This window comes from Gopherus evgoodei, chromosome 23, assembly GCF_007399415.2.
Source record: "Gopherus evgoodei ecotype Sinaloan lineage chromosome 23, rGopEvg1_v1.p, whole genome shotgun sequence".
In the NCBI taxonomy this organism is placed as follows: domain Eukaryota; kingdom Metazoa; phylum Chordata; order Testudines; family Testudinidae; genus Gopherus; species Gopherus evgoodei.
In genome coordinates, this window is record NC_044344.1 from 11,229,261 (window position 1) to 11,254,291 (window position 25,031).

At 46.6% G+C, this 25,031-nt stretch overlaps 1 protein-coding gene across 3 annotated transcripts in view; it reads left to right on the forward strand.

The window, feature by feature from the left end:
- Window positions 1-25,031, forward strand: part of LOC115639125 (acid-sensing ion channel 2) — a 1,118,572-nt gene that overhangs the window by 764,837 nt on the left and 328,704 nt on the right. The gene's annotated exons all lie outside the window — the stretch shown is intronic.

The window sequence follows — 25,031 nt, forward strand, 5'->3', positions numbered from 1 at the left end:
GCAAACTTTATTAGCACATTCCCGCTTTTTGTGCCAAGGTCAGTAATAAAAAGATTAAATAAGATTGGTCCCCAAACCGATCCCTGAGGGACTCACTAGTAACCTCCCTCCAGCCTGACAGTTCACCCTTCAGTACGACCCGTTGTAGTCTCCCCTTTAACCAGTTCCTTATCCACCTTTCAGTTTTCATGTTGATCCCCATCTTTTCCAATTTAGCTAATAATTCCCCATGTGGAACCGTAACAAATGCCTTACTGAAATCAAGGTAAATTAGCGTCACTGCATTTCCTTTGTCTAAAAAATCTGTTATCTTCTCAAAGAAGGAGATCACCTATTTACGTGTTTGACGGATCAGGTCTCAGTTACTAATTATTCATCCTGTTATTATTTTTCAATGTTCTCAAGGAAAGGGATTTAATATCCTACTTTGACATGATTGCATTTGAACATCAACTGGTTGAGGGGCAAAGAGCTGCTTCTCTAGTGGCCCTCATCAGAGCTTTTGAAAGTCTAGTGAAGCCAGAATAAATATTAATTTAATAAATTGCTTGATTCTGAGGACAAGCGCTGTGGGAGAGTTGTAGTATACAGTCCCCTCCTGGAGCTAAACACCAAGCAGCCATTTTCTGTATTTCACCCTATCATGGGGTCCACTCACTGCAGCTGGCGCCTCCCCTAGTCACTCTGGGGAACAGCTCTCTGCCAGGTCTGACATCTCGCCTTATGGTCTCTCTCTCATTGTCTTCCTTCTCACTCTGCTGCCCCTCTCTCACTCCAGGCACTGCAGCCTCCTGTGGTTAGATGTTGACAGATGTTTGGCTGCCTGCGTGTATTCCTTCTGTGTGCCACTCCAACCCTGCGCAGACAGCTGGCACAGCAGACCTTGAGGGAACCGCCCAATGACCACAAGATCCATTAAGAGACGAAGGCACTCAGCCAGATTTATTGTCGGCAAAGCACAGTACTAGCATCCCGCAGATGCTACTGGCCCACTAATACATGTATGCCCGTAACAATGGACCAGCTCAGTGAACGGCAGGACTTTCTGTTTCTCCTTAGGCCAGACAAAGACACTCCCTCTGAGATACATCGTAATACCTTGATACACACAAATGAGTACTGCTCCTCTGACATAATTAGTTACTGCCCCTTGATGTGGCTACTTATCACCTGTCACCTTGTACGTATTGGTTCAGTCAAAACGTCTCTATTACATACTGTCTCCCTGACCTTATCTTTGAGGAGGAGTCAGTGAGTTCCTGTTATCCTTGGGGAATGTTTTTGTACCCTCCTTGATATCGAGATGTTCTGGTACCACTTGGTATTGGGACGTGTTTGCATGAGTGCTCTGTGCCCTGCACTGCGTAGGCATGTGCATTTCTGCAATATCAGCCCTGTTCTTGCCAGATTCTGTGAGCAGGTCCTGCCTCATACCAGGCCTCGAATACAAGGGCTTTTGTTTCAGGCTCTCTTCCTACTACACTTTCTCTTCGTGACTTGGCCTTTCGGCCAGGTCCTATTCCCTGCTGCTTTTCCCTTGAGCCTTTCCTACCTTTTTTGCTCCTCCTCACGCTCTGGGTTTGCCAGCCAGAACTCCCTCCTCCCAGGGAGTAACTGTGATCTATGCTCTATAGTCCCAAACACACCTCCCTTCACCCAGGAAGTGACTGCAGCCTACTCCCCTGCAGCCCACCTCTGCTATGAGCTCCCTGGCTTTAGAGAAACCCCACTGGTTCCCACACTTCCTCCAATTAGGGGTTTTCTCTCAGCCTTAATACTCCAGCCTGCCACTTAATAGGTTAATTGGCCTATCTGGCTTCCATTAACCCCTTCAGGGTAAGTATGAGGTGGATGCCCCATCACATACCCTAAACCAGGCCCAAGTGGAAAGGGATTTGCACAGGGGAGTTCTGCAGAGTGGAGCTCAGGAGTGGAATTCTCTCCAAGGCCATGGTGCACCCACATAAGATGAGCTACTGCACCCCCATGTGGAGTGATTTGGTCTGTGCATTTACATCCACAGAGATCCACTGACCCCTGTCCCTTTGACTGGCCCGATTGTGAAGTGAGACAAGGCGGGTGAAGTAATATCTTTTATTGAACATATGTTTTGGCCCCCAAGGGAAGGTGGAGCATTGGCTTACCTCCTTGCAAAACAGAATTCCAGGTCTCTTGTCTTCAGCTGTACTGACTGCTAGGACAGGATGGTCTGGGCAAAGGGGGCTGGCAGGATTTGGCCTTAATTCTTATCTTAATGCTGCATCTGATTCTTATCTCACGTTTGCACCCATGCAATTCCCTGAGTTACTTCTGATTTTCACCAGGGCAATATCGGAACTGGACCTTCTGCCTTTTTTGGGTCTGGCCCTTCTGGTCTTGTTTACCCCCACGGTGACTCAGTTTCCCATTGGTGAAGATCCATTGAGTAATTTAGTGGAGAACTGGCCCCCTGGCGTGTCGCTCTGACTGCCGCATGGCGTTGAAGAAAGACGCTGGATGATGCAGATTTTAACTGTAAAGAGAACTTTGCTTTTTTTTTTTCCAGAGACACTTTTTAATTAAGCCAGAATATCTCCTATGGCAGCGTACGCAAAGCAATAAAAAGCTTTAGAGCTTGATTAAACACTGAAGCGAAGCGGTGGCACCGCGGCTGTTATTTGAAAAGGAGAATGCACTCGTGCCACGCAGCCTTTCAGAAATAAAGTTGTCAACTGAAACGGCAAGATCTTACCAAGCAAAATGTCAGGCAGTAAAGGAATGTCAATACTTGGGGGTTTTCATTTGACAATGCAAAGAAACGACTCTGCGGCAAAGCACCCGGAGGATCAGCAGCCGCAGGAGCTCTCTCTGAAAAGGGAACAATACTAAACCCACCCCCCTTAAGATGCTCTAGGATCAATTCTCCTGCCCCTGGCTCTCTCCAGTGCCACCTCACTTCTTGGATCTCTGCTCTGGTGTCCACTTGTCTTCTTCTTAAAGGCCACGCTTCTTCTGCTGCTCCTCCCATGCTCTCAGTGGGTCTCTTCTGGCATGGGTACAAATCAGGTGCAACTCCTTAAGGGCAATGTAAATAAGAGAAACAAGGCCTATAACTCCACTCCCAGCTACAGCTAAGCCTTCCATTCTGGCTGCACCCCATCCCCCTTCATTGTGTCCCTCCCAAAGGTCTCCTCTGCCCTTACCCAACTCTGGTGTATATCATGCCATTTCTTACATTTGGAGCAGACTCTTAACCAGAAACAGTTCTGAAAGTGCCACCATTCTGTGGGCTATTCCAGACACCCAGACCAATTGCCACTCTACTCTGGATATCATAGATTATTAGGGTTGGAAGGGACCTCAAGAGATCATCTAGTCCAACCCCCTGCTCAAAGCAGGACCAATCCCCAGACAGATTTTTGCCCCAAATCTCTAAATGCCCCCCTCAAGGATCAAACTCACAACGCTGGGTTTAGCAAGCCAGTGCTCAAACCACTGAGCTATCCCTCTCCCATGAACTTATCTAATTCTTTTTTGAACCCAGTTATACTTTTGGCCTTCACAACATCCCCTGGCAGCAAGTGCCACAGGTTGTCTGTGCATTGCGTGAAGAAGTACTTCCTTATGTTTGTTTTAAATCTCCTGTCTACTAATTTCATTGGCTGACAGCTGGTTTCTGTATTATGTGAAGGGATGAATAACACTTTCTTATTCACGTTCTCCACCCAGTCACGATTTTATGGACCTCCATCATATCCCCCCTTAGTCATCTCTTTTCTAAGTTGAAGAGCCTCATTCTTTTGAATCTCTCCCCTTATGGAAGCTGTTCCATCCCCTTCATCATTTTTGTTGCCAGTCTCATACTTTTCCCAATTCTAATAGATCTTTTTTGAGATGGGGCAACCAGATCTGCATGCAATATACAGTAAAGGCTTTGTTATCCTGCATGTTGGGGACAGGGAGGTGCCAATAAGTCAAAAATTCCAGTTAAGAAGAGGGAGGGAGTTTGGCTGCGGGAAGGAGCTCAGGGCTGGTGGTTGGGATGTGGAAGGTGCTGTGGAGCATGGGCTCTGGGAGGGAGCCTGGGTGTGGGAGCCACTGCTTTGGACCTGTTTACAGCGTCGGGCTGCATAGACTCCCAGAGAATGGCTATATTGAAACTGGGAGCATGCCTCTCGACATCACCGCACAGACGTGAGCTAAAAAGATCCAGTATGGATGCTGTGGCATGGGCAGCAGCAGTCTGGGCTAGCTGTCTGAGCTCGGACCTAAGGGGTCGGACGGGCTTCCTCTCAGCTGACTAGTCCAAGCTCCTGCCCGTGGTGCAAGGCCCGTGCTGCTGTTTTTAGCGTGCTAGCTTGAGCGGACCTAGTGCAAGTCGCTCTACTCATGCTGGAAGGCAAGCTCCCATCCGCAGGGTAGCCATGCTCTCCTTGATTTCAACTGGCACTTACATCGTGGGGCTGTGGAGTGTGTTCTCTCTCGAAAAGATTATTCTAGCCAATCTGCCGCTCACACCTACGCTAGAAAATATAGACACCATAGACTAGAAAGATCATCTCCCCTCCCACTACACACACACTTTCAATTATATTCATTTGTTGTTTTCTTGCTGCACATTTAAAGCTAAAAAGGATTAAGGAGCTGAGCTGTATTCTGTTCTCAAGGATTTGAAAGGGCCCGGTTCCTCTTGCCATCTTTGCAAAGGTGGTGATGCAAAGGCTGGAGCTATACAGCTGGACAAGGGTGTGAATGACTGATGGAGGGCATGCCTTGAAAATGAGAGGATTGACTAGATGACCCACACAGTATCCTCCAGCCCTGACATCACTCCCTTAGCTAAGTTATGCCCTGTGTTGGTGTAACATCTGAGCTCCTTGTCATCATCTTTAATGCATTTAGACTCACCCCCATCCCCCCGCTCCCAATGGGGAAACTGAGGCAAACAGAAACAAAGGCCAGGTCTACACTTACAAATCAGCTCGACCTAGCTATGTCACTCAGGGCTGTGAAAAATTTTGCGTCCTGAGCACCATATTTAGGTTGACCCTAAGACACAGCTAGGTTGACGGAAGAATTATTTTGTTGAAAAATGACCTTTTTAAAAAAAAATCCCCCAAACCTTCAAAAACATTTTTTTGAAACCCCAAAATATTTTCATTTTTTCATGGAAACCAGGGGAGAGATGTGGGGAGGGGATGGAGTCAAAACAGAAACTATGCCATGAAAAAGGTTAAAGAAATGAAAAGCCATTCCTTTTTTAAATCATTTCAGTGTTTTTCATAGGTTTTCATGAAATGTTAACATAACACATGGGTTGCGTTGTTCATCAGGAAATGCCAAACTTTAGATTGAATGTATCACGTTACCAGTGGATCGAGACCTGCATTTGGCCTCAGGCAAACCTGGATTCAGTCCCTGACTCTGCCACTAGTTTGTTGCAAGACCTTGGACGAGTCACTTCACTGCTCTGTGTCTCAGTCTCTCCATCTGTAAAATGGGGATAACGCCACTGACCTCCTTTGTAAAGTGCTTGAGATCTATGGATGAAAAGTGACAGATCAGGGTAGGTTTCATTGTTGTGAATATATATGCATTGGGGACCATTTGCAATTACATGTTGACATCGTATGGTCCCTATCCTGCAAAGACATGCTCATATGCTTAGCTTTAGACACTCTGCGTAGTCCCATTGGGGAACCATATAGTTCAAAAACAGCTGTAATATTTTTACTTCATTAAAAAAAAATCACAGGTGGGCAAACAGTGACTATGGAAAATTTCAGAGCAAAAGCTTCCATGAATTTCTGATCTCTTAAAACAGGCCTGGAAAATGGAAACTGGTTTACTATTTTAATAATATAGGGGTTGCTGACACCACCACTAAAATGCATGTAGGCGGATTAATGCATCGGAGACTACAGATTATTTATGTACATTATTTCTGCTTTCTGTATTTTATTTCGCACCAAGTGTTTCGCGTCCAAAACACACATAGCAAAAACAACCCCGTAAATCGCTATGGCACAGAAATGCATAGTTATTATAGCTGGGAGGATCTTCCTTTAAGAATGCCAAATGAACTAGGAGAACATCACAGCTGGCAGTTCAATAGTTTGCCTTCAAGAAAAAAAAATCCAAAGACAACAAAAATCTTTGACAATAACGTTCCTGTTTAAGAAAAACTGGCCCTCTGCAGACCTCTCAGATCTACACCTGCATCAAATTGCCTTCCAGAAAAAAACACTTTTGCTTTACATTCTAGGACTTAAAGTAGCAACACTAGAATTAACTCTAGAGTGACAGTTTCAGTCTAACGCCATGTTGCGGATGCTTTACAGCTTTCTCAGAACACAGTTGTTTGCGCTTGAATTTCTCATGGCTGCTCCCAGCCCAGATGGGAATTATTTGGGAAAAGTTCATGTTTAAAATACACAGAGCAGATGCATGCTCCCAAGATCCACCGAAGGGTTTGATTTGTTTTGATGGAAGATACCATTCGCCACACTGGATCAGTTTATCAGTCTATTCCCCGTGGAATTCCTGCTTCCAACGGTGTCCAATATCTGATGTGCCCCCCACCCACACCCACTGCAGACTGCTGTGTTCTACCTGAGAAGTGAGGTCTTCTCTTTGCATTCAAAGATTTCCAGCAGCAAAGAGGAATATTTCTGGGAAGGGACAAGACCTGCCACACTTACTACCTCCCTCCCATATAGCTCTGCTGGAAAATTCGCTGTTATGCCAATTGATCAAGTAAAGCAAAACGTGCCTCTTCCTGCACTCCCCTTTAAAAACGTTATGCCTTTCAGGGAACATAATGGCCACACTGGGTCAGACCAAAGGTCCATCTAGCCCAGTATCTTGTTTTCCAGACGGGGCCAGTGCCAGCTGCTTCAGAGGGAATCAACAGAACAGGGCAATTTATCTACTGATCTTCTGTTGTCCAGTTCCAGCTTTTGATAATCAGAGATTTAGGGACAATGAGAACATAGGGTTGCATCCTTGACCATCTTGACTAATAGTCATTGATGGACTAATCCTCCATGGACTTCTCTATTTTTTTTTAAAACCCAGTTATATGTTTGGCCTTCACAACATTCCTTGCAATGAGTTCCACAGCTTGACTGTGTTGTGGGAAGAAATCCTTCCCTATCTTTGTTTTAAACCTGCCGCCGACTAATTTTATTGGTGACCCCTGGTTCTTGTGTTATGTGATGGGGTAAACAACAGTTCTTTATACACTTTCTCCACACCAGTCATCATTGTATTGACCTCTGTCATATCCCCCTTAATCATCCCTTTTGTAAGCTGAACAGCCCCAGTCTTTTAAATCTCTCCTCATATGGAAGCTGTTTCATACTCCAATCATTTTTGTTACTCTTCTCTGTATCTTTTCCAATTCTAATATCTTTTTTTTTTTGAGATGGGGTGACCGAAAGTGCATGCGGTATTCAAGGTGAGCACACCACGGATCTAAATAGTGGCATTACAATATTTTGTCTTATTATCTAGCCCTTTCTTAATGGTTCCTAGCATTCTTTTCACATTTTTGACTGCCGCTGCACATTGAGCGGATGTTTTCAGAAAACTGTCCACAGTGACTCCAAGATCTCTTTCGTGAGTGATAACAGCTAATTTAGACCCCATAATTTTGACTGTATAGTTAGGAGTACATTCTCTAATGTGCATTATTTTGCAAAATACCTCCAGGCACTGCTGCTCAACCAAAGTGCCTCTCCCGTGTAGCTCATAAAAGCCATACTTGAGCCCTTCATTTTTATGGGGTTTGATAATGTTTAGATAATTCAGCAGAATGCTAACCGGCATTCTGCAGCCTATGGTCACCACACTGAAATCTGGCCTACTGCATGTAGGGACTCTCTCCTCTTGACTGCTACAGAACTGCCAAAACAACAGTTTTTGCAAAGATTACCCAAGTCTTGGGTACAAACACCCTGTTATCAGTTACCCACTTGTCTCTTCACAGAACGGGGGCCAACCCTGCCAGCCTCACTCACAGGAGTTGGACGGAAGCAAAGTAAATCACACCTCTGCTGAAAGTACAAATAATTGGGCCTGTGAGAACCTTATTCCATGTAGGCCCCATCCTGCAAACCACCACACACCATAGTCACACTGAGGTTTGCAAGATGGGGATCTTAGATTGTGAACTCCTCTGGATTCTGTCTTCCTCTCTGTTTATACAGGCCCGAGCACAAAATGCCCCCTATCCTAATTGTGGCCAAATAAGTAATGTTTTCAGGATCAGGCTCTGGATTCGAATTGCCAGTGAGGTCCTTTTAAACTGCTCAGGCCATGTAAATGAGAACCAGGCCCATTCTTTACAGGACCCTTATTAAGTGACTCCACAGTTAGGGCTGCATTCTAAAATAGGTTTGCAAGTGGACATGGGTCCCTGGTTTTCGCTAAAAGTAGGTAGCTAATTGGTAGAAATTTCACACTGCGTTCGTTTTTATACCTTTTGAATTTCCTGCATAGTTTTTGTTTGGTTTCTCATCAGAAGGTTTTAACAGGAAGACTTTGAATTTGTGTTGTGGTTGAAAATTTTCCTTGGCCATTCTGCTTTTCACTATTGACTGATATCTTGTTTTCAAAAAATAACCTTCTGTTATCCATCTACACTACACCTGGCAGAGAGCTGGATTCTGGATAGATCTGGTGTATTTGGTGGTGTTGAACATTTTTTTTTTACCATTACATGACAGCCTTCTGCTACTGTCTATAACATAACCCTTTACGGAGCTAACTGCTACACCAAACAAAGAATTCATAGAAGGTTCGGGTTGGAAGAGACCTCAGGAGGTCATCTAGTCCAACCCCCTGCTCAAAGCAGGACTGATCCCAACTAAATCATCCCAGCCAGGACTTTGTCAAGCCAGGCCTTAAAAACCATCCACATCTACTGGTGTTGTGGGGGAAATAAGCTGGTGTTTGTGCACAACCAAGCCCAGTGGGATCCTGGTCCATGAGTGAGACTCCTAGATGCTACAACCATAGAAATAAATAATTCTACTGCGACATGGCCTGTGGGGTATAACAGAGGTAACAGTGATAAAGTGTTTGCTTGTGGGTGGAAGAGGACAGAAAGATAACTTTTCATGTCTTTGCTTTTCTGGGCTCATGTCAGGCTTGTTGGGTGTAGCAACCCTAAGTTGTTCGTGTATTACTTATGCCTCCATTGAGCCAATGGCCAAACCCTCACTGACTCTCACAGAGCAGGGTCTGGCCAACCATTACAACTGTGTCAAATCTTAACAGGTCCACAGTCGAAATACAATAGTTTGCTTTTCTAGCTGGAAAAAATATATTAAGGTGACTGAGATGCCGTCGTTACAAACATAAGCAACTGACGTAACCTCCTTGCGGCCTGATTTTGAAAAGAAATCGGCATACGGGTTGTTCTGAAAATCTATCTATAAGGAGCACAACTGGAGCTGCAGGGTACAGCACACTGGAAAATGCCTTGCTTTGGGGCATTATCCCATTCATTTCAAAGGGTACCTACAGAAATGGGCTTAAATTAATGGAAATGCTGGTCAAGTAGTAAATAAGCAGACAAGGACCTTCATGAGGTAACATGTCGTTATGGAGTGCAGAATATTGGAGTTGTGATCCACCCTTCAGTTCCAAGAGCAGATTTCTGGCTCAGAGCCTCAGAGGTATTTGGGTGAACTTCCATTGAAATCACTGGAAGTTAGGAGCCAAAATGCCTTTGAGGATATGGGCTTTTGCCCTTGGAACTTCTTCTAAAGCCATCTGAAGTGAATGGGAGCATTCCCCATCAACTGGAAAGTCTGCAAAGGCTCCCATATCATGACAGTGTGCTGTGGCTCTGGCTCTGCATGTCCCTGAGCGACCACTGCTTTGGCACTGTTATGGTACCTGTTTAACATAAGAATGGCCATGCTGGGTCAGACCAAAGGTCCATCTAGCTCAGTATCCTGTCCTCTGACAGTGGCCAAGGCCAGGTGCCCCAAAGGGAATGAACAGAACAGGTAATCATCAAGTGATTCATCCCCCATCGCCCAATCCCAGCTTCTGGCAAGCAGAGGCTAGGGACACCATTCCTGCCCATCAGCCATTGATGGACCCATCTTCCATGAATATCTATCTAGAATCACAGAATATCAGGATTGGAAGGAACCTCAGGAGGTCACCTAGTCCAACCCGCTGCTCAAAGCCAGAGGCCGCTCTAGCTTTTTTGCCACCCCAAGCACGGCAGTCAGGCAGCCTTCGGCAGCATGCCTTGCAGGAGGTCTGCCAGTCACACAGCTTCAGTGGCTTACCTGCAGGAGGTCCGCCAGTCCCACAGCTTCGGTGTCCCTGCTGCCAAATCCACAGGACCAGCAGACTTCTCACAGGCGTGTTGCCAAAGGCTGCCACCCTCACAAGGACTAGCAGGGTGCTCCCCACAGCTTGCCGCCCCAGGTATGTGCTTGGAGTGCCGGTGCCACTGGCTACTCAAAGCAGGACCAATCCCCAGACAGATTTTTGCCCCAGATCACTAGAGGATTGAATTCACAACCCTGGGTTTAGCAGGCCAATGCTCAAACCACTGAGCTATCTTTATCTAGCTCTCTTTTGAACCCCCTTATAGTATTGGCCTTCACAACACCCTCTGGCAAGGAGCACCAGAGGCTGACAATGCGTTGCACAAAAAAATACGTTCTTGTGTTTTAAACCTGTTACCTGTTCATTTCATTTGGTGGCCTCTTGTTCTTGTATTATGAGAAGAAGTAAATAACACTTTATTTGCTTTCTCTATACCACTCATGATTTTATAGACCTCTATCACATCCCCCCTTAGTCCCCTCTTTTCCAAGCTGAAAAGTCCCAGTCTTATTAATCTCTCCTCATACAGAAGCCATTCCACACCCCTAATAATTTATGTTGCCCTTTTCTGAACCTTTTCCAATTCCAATATATCATTTTTGAGATGGGGCGACCACATCTGCACACAGTATTCAAGACATGGGCGTATCGTGGATTTATATAGAGGAAATATGATATTTTCTGTCTTGTTATCTATCCCTTTCTTGATGATTCCTAACATTCTGTTCACTTTTTTGACTGCTGCTGCACATTGATTTCAGCCAGTTTTCTAGTATGTTCTATGTGTGCCTTCAAGATCCAATCCTGCAAACAAAAATCCACTGTACTTAGGCGAGTCATCCCATCAAAGTTACTCTCTTAAGATGCCTCCATTAAAGTGGAGTATGTGTGTAGATGTTTGCAGGAACACAGCCACAGCTTTTGTGATCCCTAATGGGAGCTGGGAATACCCCCAAGACTACACACGATAGCTGGTCTATTGCATTTAAAAGACACTCTCACAAGGAATTAGATATAAGTCTGTAAAGGCTCCATCTACTGGGTAAAAATATGCAAAATAAAACGAAACTCATAAGAACAATGAATTTAGACTAAAATGTCACACTGGATTGAAGGCAGACAGTGCAGTCTATCGTTTGATATTATACATGTCTATTATTTATTCCTCATTTAAAATAAAAAATAAACATGAAGGCAGTTCAGACAAATTCATGTGCCAAAGATGGCTGCATTTTAGAAGAGTAGGTGAAACAACCCCGGTGAACGCATCCTAGGTGATACAGAATTATCATTAATCAACGTGTAGTTGTATAATATGTATAGCCAACTGCCTGCCTACACTTGTGGTTCATTATTAAAAGTGTCCAAGAAACCAAATAGCCAATACATTTGACTGAGTTTGGCTAAAGACAAAACAGCACAATACAAAACGAACACAGACATACCTTCCTTCCAGGAAGCAATTCTTATCTCACAGCATGTCTACCTCAAACAGATTTACTTTGCAGATACAACCCTAAAACTCTCTCTGTTTAGGTTATGGCTGTTTCCAAGTTAAAAAGCACTTTGCACATCACCTAAGAGCCAACCCTCCAGTTCCTCAGCTTGCTGTTTTGTACCTTTAATTATCACTGTCCTGGATCCCCATTGCCAAACCAGCCGGGTGTAGAGGAACATCCCAACATGTGCTAGGATGCACCAGTCACGTCTCTTAGCTTTGATAGGCTTCCTATGATTTTTAATGACAAAGCTGACGCCAGCTTTGCAAAGTTTTGTGGGATACTTGACATGGGTGAACAGAACTGTGGGAGGAGTTACTGTAACCGTAACATAACTTCCCAACATTTAAATAGACAAGGTATACTATAATATTACCATGTGGTGTAACAACCTGTATCCTCCAGAGCTTTGGGGAAGGAGCTACCTTCTGTGTGTAAGTCCTGACTGGGCCTCTAGGTGCTCTCATGACATGCATTAATAAGAATAGTAAAGTTGATGTCACTCCATTTTTAAACTTCCCAGTACTGGGGCTGTTCGTGATGGGTATTAGCCTTTCATTTCTCAGTTTAAATAGAAACATACAAAATATTTTTTTTTAAGCCATAACATTGTAATGGGCTCTCCAAACTCTGCCTTTATTAGTTTCTGCCTGTGAATATAATGATACTTTCTCCCTTGGCTGTTGAAGGAGAGAAAACAAAGTCTGGCTTAAAGTAGGCAACATGATTGCCAGAGCTATCAAAAATGCAGCAAAGCACAGAGGGGTAGCCTACCCAGCCTGTTTGTTCTGATGCGCAAATGAAACTTCCAAACCAGGGAGAAAATTCAGGGTTGGGAGAGAGGGAGGACACAGTGATAATTGTAAATGACACTACTGCGGGGGCCTGAGTTACTGAGGAGGGCTGAGTTATATATGGTGCTGCCTTTTCCTTTCTAGGAATCAGTCAGGGGAATGGAGAGAGAAGGGGAGGATATGTGGGGCTGCCGGTTGAGGGGGACTGAGGTCAGGGGAAGCGCCTCTCCACATAGTGCGAATGAAGAATTCCCCCACCCCCGAAACTAACTCTTGGTTGTATGTATCCCCCGGCAAACCCTCCTAATCTAACCCTTGGGTGCAATCGCTGTGACACACCCTAGTCCCTCTCCCCCCCCAGCAACCCATGAATTCGGAAGACAAAAAACATATCCGCGCCCTCTCTGGACCCCTCCACCACCCCCTTCGCTCCGGGCTGCTGCTCCTCAGGGGAGGGGTTCGCCTTCCCAAATGGCTGGAGGGTGGGCAGGATTAATACGCATCCGGGCGGCGCGTTGCCTGTGCCGGAGGCAGAGCAGCCCCCCCAATTCCCCTCCTCGCTGGAGCCGGCGCGTCATGCCCTGTTTCTCAGTAGCGGGCTGCGCTCACCGAGCCCCCGCTGCCTCTCCAGGGCGCGCCGCGGTCCGGGGTGCCGGGGAGGGGTCCAGACTCGCTTCTCTTCCCACCTCGGGGGCGGCTGAAGTTCCCGGACACCCGGATCTGCTCCGACCCGGCGCGGGGAGGGGAACTTGCTGCTTCCACCCCCAGCCCGGGCTCGGAGGCTGGGGCAATCGTGCGCCCCGGGGAGCCGGAGGAGGGAGCTTGCGCCCGGCGGCCCCAGCCCCGCCGCCCGGCCCCCGGCCGGGGATGTGAACCGCTGAAAGGCTCGGCCCCCTCCTGCCACCGCCGCTGCGGCGCCTCCTCCTCCTCTTCAGCCGCGTTGCTGGGAGAAGGAAGCTGCATCCCGAGCCGGAACCCGGCAGAAGCGAGGGGAGACTCCGGAGCGTCTCGGCGAGGAAACCCCGGCGCTGGCCGCGGGGAGGGCACCGGCCCTCGCCCACCCTTCCCCGGCCATGGCCCCGTGAGCGATCCCCCAGCGCAGGCGGAGCCTGGAGAGCGCGGGACGGGCGCAAGCCGCCAGCCGCACTTCGCGGCGAGGAGCCTCCCGCGGGGCGCGCAGGGGCGGCTCGGGAAGGGCGTTCGCGCCGCGGGAGCCCGGAGAAGGCGGTGCCTGGCGCAGGTGCCCGCAGAGTGTCCCCGCGGTGCCCCGCGGAAGAGGCTCCAGGGGGGTCGGGAGCTGAGGCAGCGGGTGCCCGGGCGGGGCTTGGCCGCCCGAGGTAGCTCCCGGGGGCGGCGGGGCGGGCATGCCGCGCTGCCGGAGCTCCTGCCCGGCGGAGAGTTCCCGGCTGCCGGCGCCGGCGGCTCCCCATGGCGGCTGCCCCAGCCGCTCGGGGCCGCTGCTGGCCGCGGCCTGACTGAATGCGGGGGCCCCGGCTGCGCGGCCGCGATCGCCCTGCGGCGGCGGAGGGGAGCGCCCATGGCGCGGGGCCGCCGGGCGCGCCGGGCCCCGCCGCTGCTGCGCCCCCGGCTGCACGGGCTGCGGCAGATGTGCTCGCGGCGGGCGGCGCTGCAGCGGCGGGCGCTGTGGGTGCTGGCCTTCTGCACCTCGCTGGGCTTGCTGCTCTCCTGGTCCTCCAGCCGGCTGCTGCACTGGCTCGCCTTCCCCTCGCACACCCAGGTGCGCACCGAGTGGAGCCGCCAGCTGCCCTTCCCCGCCGTCACCCTCTGCAACAACAACCCGCTGCGCTTCCCCCGCCTCTCCAAGGGGGACCTCTACTACGCCGGCCACTGGCTGGGGCTGCTGCTGCCCAACCGCACCGCCCGCCCGCTGCTCACCGAGCTGCTCCGCGGCGACCCGGCGCGCCTGCAGTGGTTCGCCAAGCTCGCCGACTTCCGCCTCTTCCTGCCGCCCCGCCACTACGAGGGCATCAGCGCCGACTTCATGGACCGCCTGGGCCACCAGCTGGAGGACATGCTGCTCTCCTGCAAGTACCGCGGCGAACTCTGCGGGCCCCAGAACTTCTCCGCGGTGAGTGGGGCCGGGGCCCTCCCCTCCTGTAGAGCTTGGGCTCTCTTCCCCCCCCCGGGGGGCTCCTCTCAACAACCCCCTCCCCAGGCACTCCCACTCCAAATCAGGACCTGCCTGTCCTCTTCCCATCGCTCTCCTCCAGCGCGCACACGCCCTCTCCTGCCCCCAAGTCAGCTCCGCTCTCAAGTTACCTTCCCTAGGGACCAGCCCCCAACCCAGCCTGGCCCAGGATCCAGTCCTTTTCTGCCCCCTGCTTTCCATGAGTCTTACCCGGCCTGAGGCCCTGGGGCTGCAAGTGCCGCCAATTGACTAGCAATATTCCTACTGGGGGTTGTGCGGTGAAGCTGAAGGCAGAATAAAGGCCCCGTTTTAGCACTTGATTCCCCATTGCCAAAGCCAGTTAGTATTTGATTTCCCCCTCCCTAAGCAGCGGGGCTCTGACCTAGTCCCTCCTCCTAAGCCTCAAACCAAGCGAAAATCCTGGCAACAAACACTCTTTGACTTCAGTGGGGCCAGGATTTCACCCATTGTGCATTTCTCCCTCCCCTGTTCCTAGAAGAGAGTGACAGTTGTTCCCACCGGCACCCTCTTTTCTGGGGAAAGTCAGAGGGCTAGCTAGGAACAGGTTGTCTCTTGAAAACTAGCAGGATCTGGGACATATCAGTTAAACATCCAGAGCTAACTGGATTGCTTAGAAAGTTCAAGTATTTGGCATGGTGGTTTTACTCTTTTTTTGGAGGTTGGGGCGAAAATCCCACAATTCCAGCTGGGGGGATTGTTTTACAAAGCAATTGTGTATTGGTGATCAGAATGGAAATGCATCAATATTCAGCTCCTTCTGGGTTTTTGCTGTGAGTTTGCCAAGTGACCTGGGCCTGGAATAGACAAGGAACTAACTCTGGATTAGAAGGGCACGGGGGGCTGGAACAGCTTGGATAATGGGGGCGCTGAGAGTGATTGAACCAACTTGTCAACCCTGGATATAACGGGAACCACCTCAAGGCAGGGAGTGTTGCAGCCCCCCTAGTTCCAGCCCCTATAGAGGGGCATGTGGGTGTGTTTATTTTGACGAGGGAAGCGCAAAGTGAAATGACACTGGTTTTAGAAATGCTGGGCAGAATTACACTGTGACAAAGGGTTGTTTCAGAGTTTGAAATGTGCGGCTGGCCTGCCATGCAAGACCCCTGGGCTCCAGTCCAAGTTCAGCCCTGGGTGAGTTAAATGTGAGAGCACTGTCCTTGGGGTGCGGATAAAACAGAAACTTAGACAAGCTTCGTTTGAAGATGGCATATTGGGCAAGTAAAAACAGATGCACCAGGTCACAGAACAAAGCAGTCCCTCCCTCCCTTTCTAGGCTGCAGTTTGCTCTACCCAAGTCCCATTGGTGGCTTCACCGTAATCGCTACAATCATTAATCACCGTGTTAACACTCCTGGGGAGATTGGGTTTATAGACCCTCCCCTCTTACCCTTCAGCCCTGAGCTTCTGTTACCATCCTGTGCTCATAGAATCCCCAATATTCCACTCCCACGTGGCTGCCTACAAAATGTGCTGTGTGCACTTCAGGACAAAGCACTCTTGTCTCCCAGTTCTGATTTCCCCTTCCTCCCATGACTTGACTATAGAGTCTCTTAGAGTGTAGCCCCAAATCAAAGAACATTGCTTCCCAACAGAGCAGTCTTCCTCGTGTGAGGGCTTCTGCTTTGAAAACTGCCACCCCGGTCCTCCCACGCTGGCAACCCCCTCCAACACTTCCTGTGACTTTACTCCTCAGAGAGGCCAGGACTCCCAGCATATCCTGAGTCTCCATATATCAGAGGGTAGCCGTGTTAGTCTGGATCTGTAAAAGCAGCAAAGAATCCTGTGGCACCTTATAGACTAACAGACGTTTTGGAGCATGAGCTTTCTTGGGTGAATACCCACTTCCTCAGATACATGCATCTGAGGAAGTGGGTATTCACCCATGAAAGCTCATGCTCCAAAACGTCTGTTAGTCTATAAGGTGCCACAGGATTCTTTGCTGAGTCTCCATAGTTCTCCAGCCCCAACGGGGGAAGCAAAATCTCCCCAGGTCAGCGCTGTGTCCACGCAGCCTCCTCACATGTGAAATCCCACTGGTGAAGAGAGATTGTGTTAGCAGCTGACCGGTTGTGCTAACTTGAGCTATAGCCTGGATGGGCTAGGCAACTCAAGTTCAAAGCACCGCTGCACTTGAGTGTGTGTGGACAGGAGTCAAGTTAGGGGCAACACTCAAGTGAACCCTGCAGTGAATAATAAGCTTAGGAGCCATTTCTGCTTTCCTTATTCACAATCAGCAGCACAGTGCTGTGCAAGCCATCCCTTTGATTCCTCTGGGATTATTAGTGGAACAAGGTGCTGCTCTTTAGGAGAAAGCTAATTGAACGCGCCTTCATCAATGCCAGCTATCGCTTGACTTTTTTGACTGCCTCTTTCCTGCTCCATTGACTGGAATACTCTGCTCTTCCAGTCTCTGTAGGGATGCAGGTTGTGATTTAAATGCCACGCGTGCGGCATGTCTTTAGGGAGATCAGCTTGTTATTTCTAGCTGCTGCTGCACACAGGAGACCAATTCAATTCCCCTGCTAGCCTAGTTTGAGAGACAAACCTAAAATCAAAAGGAACATTGTTCTCAAACTTGTCATGTGAGGCTGGCTGGCTGCTAAACTATAAAAAGGGGGGAGAGAAAAGAAGACACCTCGTTGGTCTATTTTGATCAGCCCAGTACCTCTGAGCTAGCATGTGCTCCTGGAGCTATGGACAGAAGTGGCAGAGTTTTGTCTTATTAATAAAGATGCCTTTGCTACCGAGGGGAGAGGTCTGGTCTTTGCTGGCAGTTGTTTAGAACATCGATACACAAAAACCTATAGGGAAGGAGAGGGAAACTTATGAATGATATGCAAGTAGCCCAGAGAGGAGGAAGCAAATGGGAATTCAAGCTGCATCTTGAAAAGAGCCACCCTCCCTTTTATAGTGCAGTAGATCTGATTGTAGGTTTTAATGAACTCTTATTAAAGTCTTGGAGAGCAAGGAAGAGATGATTTGTAGGCACCGTTATCCTGAGAAACACGAAGCCTCAAGCACTCTTTCTGCTTGATATCATGGGAAGATTCCAGGGAGAGCAGTGCAGGAATCAAATGCAGACTTCTGTTTGAAGCTACAGCCAACCACCCAGCTACCAAAGACTGCAGCAGCTGTTTCTTACAGCTGAAGAAGACTAATGAACATGTTTTCCCCCCTGTCCTTCCTGCTTATGTTGGCAAGGCAGAGAATTCAAAATCCACCTCTTGAGGGTAGGAGCAGAGGAATGAGCTGTGCATCAGCATTTGGATGTAGCTGCAATGTTGTGGCTAGGCAGACCAGTCAAGCTAGAAAACTGAGTCCTGAGCTGACTTGTTGATGCTTGACTGCAAGTTATTGTTAACACAGAGGAAGAAAATTCGTGACTCTGTGGTTTGAGAAGTTATGGGGATTCCAGATTCTATTCTCAGATACCACCCAAGCAGCCTGCATTCATAGAATCATTGACTCCCGTGTGAGCTGGGGGTGAGTTGGGCAGGCAGAAATTGTTCTCATGTTCAAAATTAAAGTGCTTTGAGCTGAGTCTGTGTGTCATGCAAGGCTTCTGCTTTCTCTGCAGTTAGAGAAAGTAATCGCATGAATAAGCAGCCGAAAGAGTGTTGCTGGAGCTAGGCAGATATGTAAAGTAGCTGAACACATTGGATGTATGCCAGTAAGCACGGTATTTTGCAGTTCAGATACCTGCTTGGATGCTTAAGGAAAAAAAACGTGAATGCTCCTGTTTACCATATCCCAAAATGCAAGAGAGAGGAGACATTTGAAATTATATACAACAAATTCCAAATAGATAGGGGGTTGGATTTTTTTAGTACTATTTTTCTGCATTGCACAAGTAATTTGTTTGAGTGGTAACCGTGTTAGTCGGTATCAGCAAAAAGAATGAAGAGAGTCTCTAAGGTGCCACAAGTACTCCTCATTCTTTTTCCAAGTAATTTGTGGAACTCACTGCTGTAGGATGTACAGGGAAATAGTGTGGTTCCTGAAAACATGATTACATATATATGTGAATAGCAAATAGGTACAAGGGAATAAAAGAGGAGAAAAAATTATTAGTGTGTTTGAATGGGTGTTTGTTAAAAGGCAAAATCTGGCCTGGCATCTCCAGGTATGGTATTGAGAATAAAAATGGCAACGGGTTACATTCTGCAAATGGTTCTGCTCAAGGCTGTAAGAAGCCCAACTGACTTCCATCTCTGTGCCCGGTCATGTCCATTTGCAGGATCTGGTCTTAGAAGCTGCTGAGTCGTATGCTTTTAAGCTCCTACTCAGGACGGCATCATTATTCACTGTTACAGACTAAGGACTGAATGGCTAGGAAGCAGTTCTGCAGAAAAGGACCTAGGGGTTACAGTGGAAGCTGGATATGAATAAACAGATGTGCCCTTGTTGCCAAGAAGGCTAACAGCATTTTGGGCTGTATAAGTAGGAGCATTGCCAGCAGATCAAGGGACCTGCTCATTTCCCTCTATTCAACATTGGTGAGGCCTCATCTGGAGTACTGTGTCCAGTTTTGGGCCACACACTACAAGCAGGATGTGGAAAAAATGGAAAGAGTCCAGTGGAGGGCAACAAAAATGATTAGGGGGCTGGAGCACATGACATATGAAGAGAGACTGAGGGAACCGGGATTATTTAGAGAAGAATGAAGGGGGATTTGATAGCTGCTTTCAACTACCTGACAGGGGGTTCCAAAGAGGATGGATCTAGACTGTTCTCAGTGGTAGCAGGTGACAGAACAAGGAGTAATGGTCTCAAGTTGCAGTGGGTGAGGTTTAGGTTGGATATTAGGAAAAACTCTTTCCTAGGAGGGTGGTGAAGTACTGGAATGGGTTCCTTAGGGAGGTGATGAAATCTCCTTCTTTAGAAGTTTTTAAGGTCAGGCTTGACAAAGCCCTGGCTGGGATGATTTAGTTGGGGATTGGTCCTGCTTTGAACAGGGGGTTGGACTAGATACCCCCTGAGGTCCCTTCTAATCCTGATATTCCCTGATTCAGGACAGCACTTAAGCACATGCTTCAATGGTGTCATGAGTCATGCAGGCAGTCTCTCCAGTATAATACAATGGCAAAGCTGGACTGAGGCATCATAGATAAACTTGAAAGGGTTAGATTTTTGTTGGTGATTGTCCATTTCACCACACGCACAAGTTGGTGAAAAAAATATTTCCATCCACAATCATAGAAATTTTCAGACAAGCAACGTAAGAAAAATATTGCTTGAGATTCAAAACATGAAAGTTTTATCACTGTTCAACACAAACTGTCAGTGTCGCATGTCAAAATAAATATCCTGAAGTCAAACATCAAATTCTCAGCATCTACTGTCATTAAATAATTGTGACCCCTTCATAATTTTACTGCAATGGGACTTTTTACATTGATAAAAATAGAAAAAACAAAACATAAAACCTATAATAGAGAAAACCTGTGGAATTAGAGTTGAGTCTGCTGATCTTTGATACCTGGAAAGGGGTCAGGGAGGAATTTCCCCCAAGGTCAGATTGTCAGTTACCTTGGGCTTTTTTCCCTTTCTCCGCAGCATGTGGGCACGGGTCACTTGCCAGGATTATCTATATCTCACTTCATCATTCCCCTGTCCTCAGGCACTGATGTACTTCCCTCCCTCCTGTTCTCTGCCTGTGGCACGGACTAGTCTAGTCTGCTGTGGTTTGTAACACTTTGGTCTCACTTCTGTTGTTGGATTCAGTGTGTGGGTGCTGGCGGCCTGTGAGGTACAAGAGGTCAGACGAGATGATCCGGTGGCTCCTTGTTGCTGTGATTTCTGTGACTCTGAACTGGAATAAATTATGCAATCAGTTTGTAAGCACCTAAAGGTTAAAAGAGTGATAAGAAATAGCCAGTATGGGTTTGTGAAGGGGAAATCATGCCAAACCATCCTGATTTCCTTCTTTGACAGGGTTCATAGTTCTGTGGATTGGTGGGGGGAGCAGTAGGTGTGATCAATGTTTTTTTTTTTTAAATAAGGCTTTGGACACAGTCCCAGATGATATCCTTATAAGCAAACTAGGAAAATGTGGTCCAGATTAGTGTAAGGTGGGTGTACTCAAAGAGTAGTTATGAATGGTTTGTGTCAGACTGGGAAGGTGAATCTAGTGGATCCCACAGGGGTCAATCCTGGATCTGGTATTATTAAATATTCCCATGAATGACTTGGATAATGGAATGGAGAGTATGCTTATAAAACTGTGGATGATACCAAGCTGGGAGGGGTTGCAAGCACTCGAGGACAGGATTAGAATTCAAAATGACCTTGATAAATTGGAGGATTGGTCTGAGATCAACGAGATGAAATTAATTAAAGACAAGTGCAAATAACGTGTTTAGGAAGGAAAAATCAAATGCACGGCTTCAAAATGAGGACTGACTGGCTAGGCAGTACTGCTGGAAGAGCTGTGTGGGTTATTGTGGATCACAATTTGAATATGAGTCAACAGCGTGATACAGTTGCACAAAATACTGATATCATTTTGAGGTGTATTAACACAAGTGTCGTCTGTAAGAGATGTGGTAATTGTCTCACTCTACTCAGCACTGGTGAAGGCCTCAGCTGGAGCACCGTGTCCAGAGCTGGGCAGCACACTTTAGAAAAGAGGTTGATAAACTGTAGAGAGTCCAGAGGAGAGTAACAAAAAGAGTTTAGAAAACTTGCCCTATGAGGAAAAGATTTAAAAAAAAAATGGTGCATTTTAGTCTTGAGATAAGAAGACTGAGGGGGGACCTGATAAATCTTCCAGTAGATTAAGGGGCTGCCAAAAAGAGGGTGGTGATCAGTTGTTCTCCATGTCCATTGAAGGTAGAATAAGAAGTAATGGGCTTACTCTGCAGCAAGGGAGATTTAGGTGAGATATTAGGAAAAACTTTCTAACTATAAGGACGGTTAAGCTCTGGAACAGGCTTCTAAGGGAGGTTGTGGAATCCCTAGTATTTGAGGTTTTTAAGAACAGGCTGGACAAACCCTATCAGTGATGGTCTAGGGTTACTTGGTCCTGCCTCAGTGCAGGGGTCTGGACTTGAAGACTTCTCAAGGTTTCTTCCAGCCCCATATTCCTATGAATCTATGAATTTCCTATAACTGTAAAAATATAAATCAATAAAATGTTTATTTTAAGCATTTAAAAAAATAAATATTGATATGATCTGTCAAAAGTATAAAGAAATAAAAATCAAATTCTGCCAAGCTTAATTCACCTTGCTGTGAAGCAAATGGACATATCTGTAGCTAGATATTTGGTCTGCATGGACCATTCATAGAATATCAGAGTTGGAAGGGACCTCAGGAGGTATCTAGTCCAACTCCCTGCTCAAAGCAGGACCAACGCCAACTAAATCATCCCAGCCAGGGCTTTGTCAAGCCGGGCCTTAAAAACCTCTAAACCTTGTTTTTGTTCTGTCAATTCTATGTTCTGTGTCACTTGATTTATTCCCTAAAGCTCCCTTTTCATTTGAAGAATATTTATCATAGTTGCCCCATCCCATGTGTATCAATTTTTATGAGGAAGTGATTAATATACCCCATGTGTTGAAACCTAGGAGAACTAATTACATCATCCTGATCTAAGATCCCCCACCAAATAAAGGTAGTCATCTTACTTGTGAAACTGACTCGAAAATTGTAACTAGCGAGACGTACATTATAGGGGAGAGGTATACAAATTGCATTGAGAGATGAATGGTTTCATTCTGTTTCCTTATTACACTTCTGTGAAACAAACCATGTCGAGAGCTGTGATTTACTGGGCTGCTTCATTGGCTCTAGAGTCAATAGATATCTTTGTTCACCCTTCATTTTAGAACCATCTTCATCTACTCTCTGAATAGGGACATTATGGAATAATAACTGGATAGAGACTTCTGTGCTAATTTGCTGCAGGATAATGTATGATGTACACATGGTTCATTTGCCAGAAGTGGTGTAAAAACCTGCCTTGTTCTTGTATGCCTGCAAAGTTGGGTTTTTTTCTGGATAAGGTACCCTTGCCAGGTACCTGGCTGGCATGCATCAAACTAAATAGCAGAGACACTAACATTCGATTCATATTCTGTTTAGTTCTGACTGCAGACTTACACAGTATGCTTGCAGCCCAGGTTGGCATAAAATGGAAGTATCTGTAAGAATCTTGTTTGTAACTGGAAATATTTAGCACTGCCATAGCAAATTGCATAGTATTTTGACAGTTTTTTTTCCCTTACTTGCTGTGCTACAAATATACTGTTTTACCCAATTGCTAACGAACAGCCCTCCCTTTTAATAACAAAATTTCAATGTTTTTATTTTTTAATTTTTTTTTAGCACTTGGGTTTTAAACATAACTCAGAATCTGGCTTGCTTTCACCATTAGTTTTGGAAGAGAAGTGCATTGCATTTAATTACTGTGGTGTGGGACGGAAGCTTTAAATATGTTGTTGGTTTGTACAACCGGCATTTAAAAAAACTACAAAATGGAGCCAGTTGGATTTAGTCTCTAACTTGTTCTTAGAACAACACTGCCAAGGCTACATTCTACTTCCCAGGCTGCAATGATATCGATTATGATGCTGATTTTTTTATTACAGTAGTACCTGAGGATCACAATAGAAATCAGTGCGCCACTGTGCTAGGTGCTGTACAAATATAGCAGGAGAGAGTTCATGCCATGAAGAACTAAAAATCTAATTAGACAAGAGAAAAAGGGCTAAGGGGGACGGGATAAAACATAGAAGCAGAGCTATAATCGACAAATGTTGTATTAAGGCTATCACAGTTCAAGAGTTAACCGCAACTTTTACCCCTTGGTCACCTCCTTAAAGACAACCTGCTTATGTCTCAGACTTCTAGTCATCACCTTTCTCTGGGGGCAGGGGGGATCTCACAAATCTATCCCTGCAGACAGGATCCTGGACTTTATGCTGCAGACTCAGGCAGTTCAGTGTGTTTATCTCAGCAGGTCTGTGTTTACTCCTGTTGTCTTGGGAGCAACGACGGGGTGAATCTGTGATCAGCCAGTCTTCACAGAGCAAAGTACTGTTTATTCAGAACAAAAGCTTCGCAGAAAAAACAGGTCTTAAAAACAGCTTCTATGCAGGTCTTGTGTTCCAGGTGTTACTCGTCTTCCACATCCCTGATAGGATCAAAGTACTTCAGGGCCGTCTCACAAGGCCTGTCTCTGGTCACCATTTCATGTCAGTGTAGATCAGAGCAGTTATTTATCTAGTCTCATGTCATTTATGTTGATAGGTTTCTTGAAGCAAGTCAAACCATCCTATGCTATTTCCCCAGGGGGTGAAATGTCAAAAGAACTTGTCACATGCATTGTTCTCAGTATTGGGGATTTGCATTAATTATTCCCCCCCCCCGCCTTTTGACATTTTTTTAGTTCACCTGTTGAATACAATCACTAGCAAGCCCTTGAAGAGACATATAACACGGATATCATAGTCTCTGACTATTCCATGTTTCCAAAGCATCCATCACAAGAGCCATGATATTTGTTGGGTTTGGTGTGTTTGATTTTTGAGTGGTGTTTGGTTGTGAAGGGATTGAACAGGGGCACCAAGGAAGGAGAGGGGATACTGAAGGGAGAGGTAATGGATGGTAAGAGAAAGGGGAAGGAGGAGAGATGGAGGGTAGCTGGAGGGAGGCTGCAGAAATTGGGAGGAAGCTGAAGTAATCGGTACGGGGGACAGAATGTCCCAAAGTTGAGTGAGATGAGCAGGACTTGGCTCGATAATTGTAAAATTGCGTCCTCTGATCTGTGCTAATGCCCCCCACTTTTATCACTATTAGGGTGACCAGATGTCCCGATTTTATAGGGACAGTTCTGATATTTTGGGCTTTTTTTTAATATGGGCTCCTATTACCCCTCACCCTCATCCCAATTTTTTACACTTGCTGTCTGGTCACCCTAATCACTATTGATGAAATTAGCCTCCTTCCGAATGTGTTGTTCGTTATCAGTACGACCATCTGCCAAAACCATGCTCCTTTCCCGTATCTCGGTAAGAGAGGTGGACGTTTGCTTTTAGAGTAGGCTGGCTGCTCTTTCAGAGGATTTGGGCTAGAACTGGTTGAAATGTGGAATTGCCATCATGCAGGGAATTCTGAGGTTTTGGAATCTGATTTTCTCCCACATCGGGATGAAAAGTCTATCAGAGAATTTTTGATTAAATGAAATATTCTGAAAATATTTTGTTTTGACTTTATCATTTGACTTTTGTG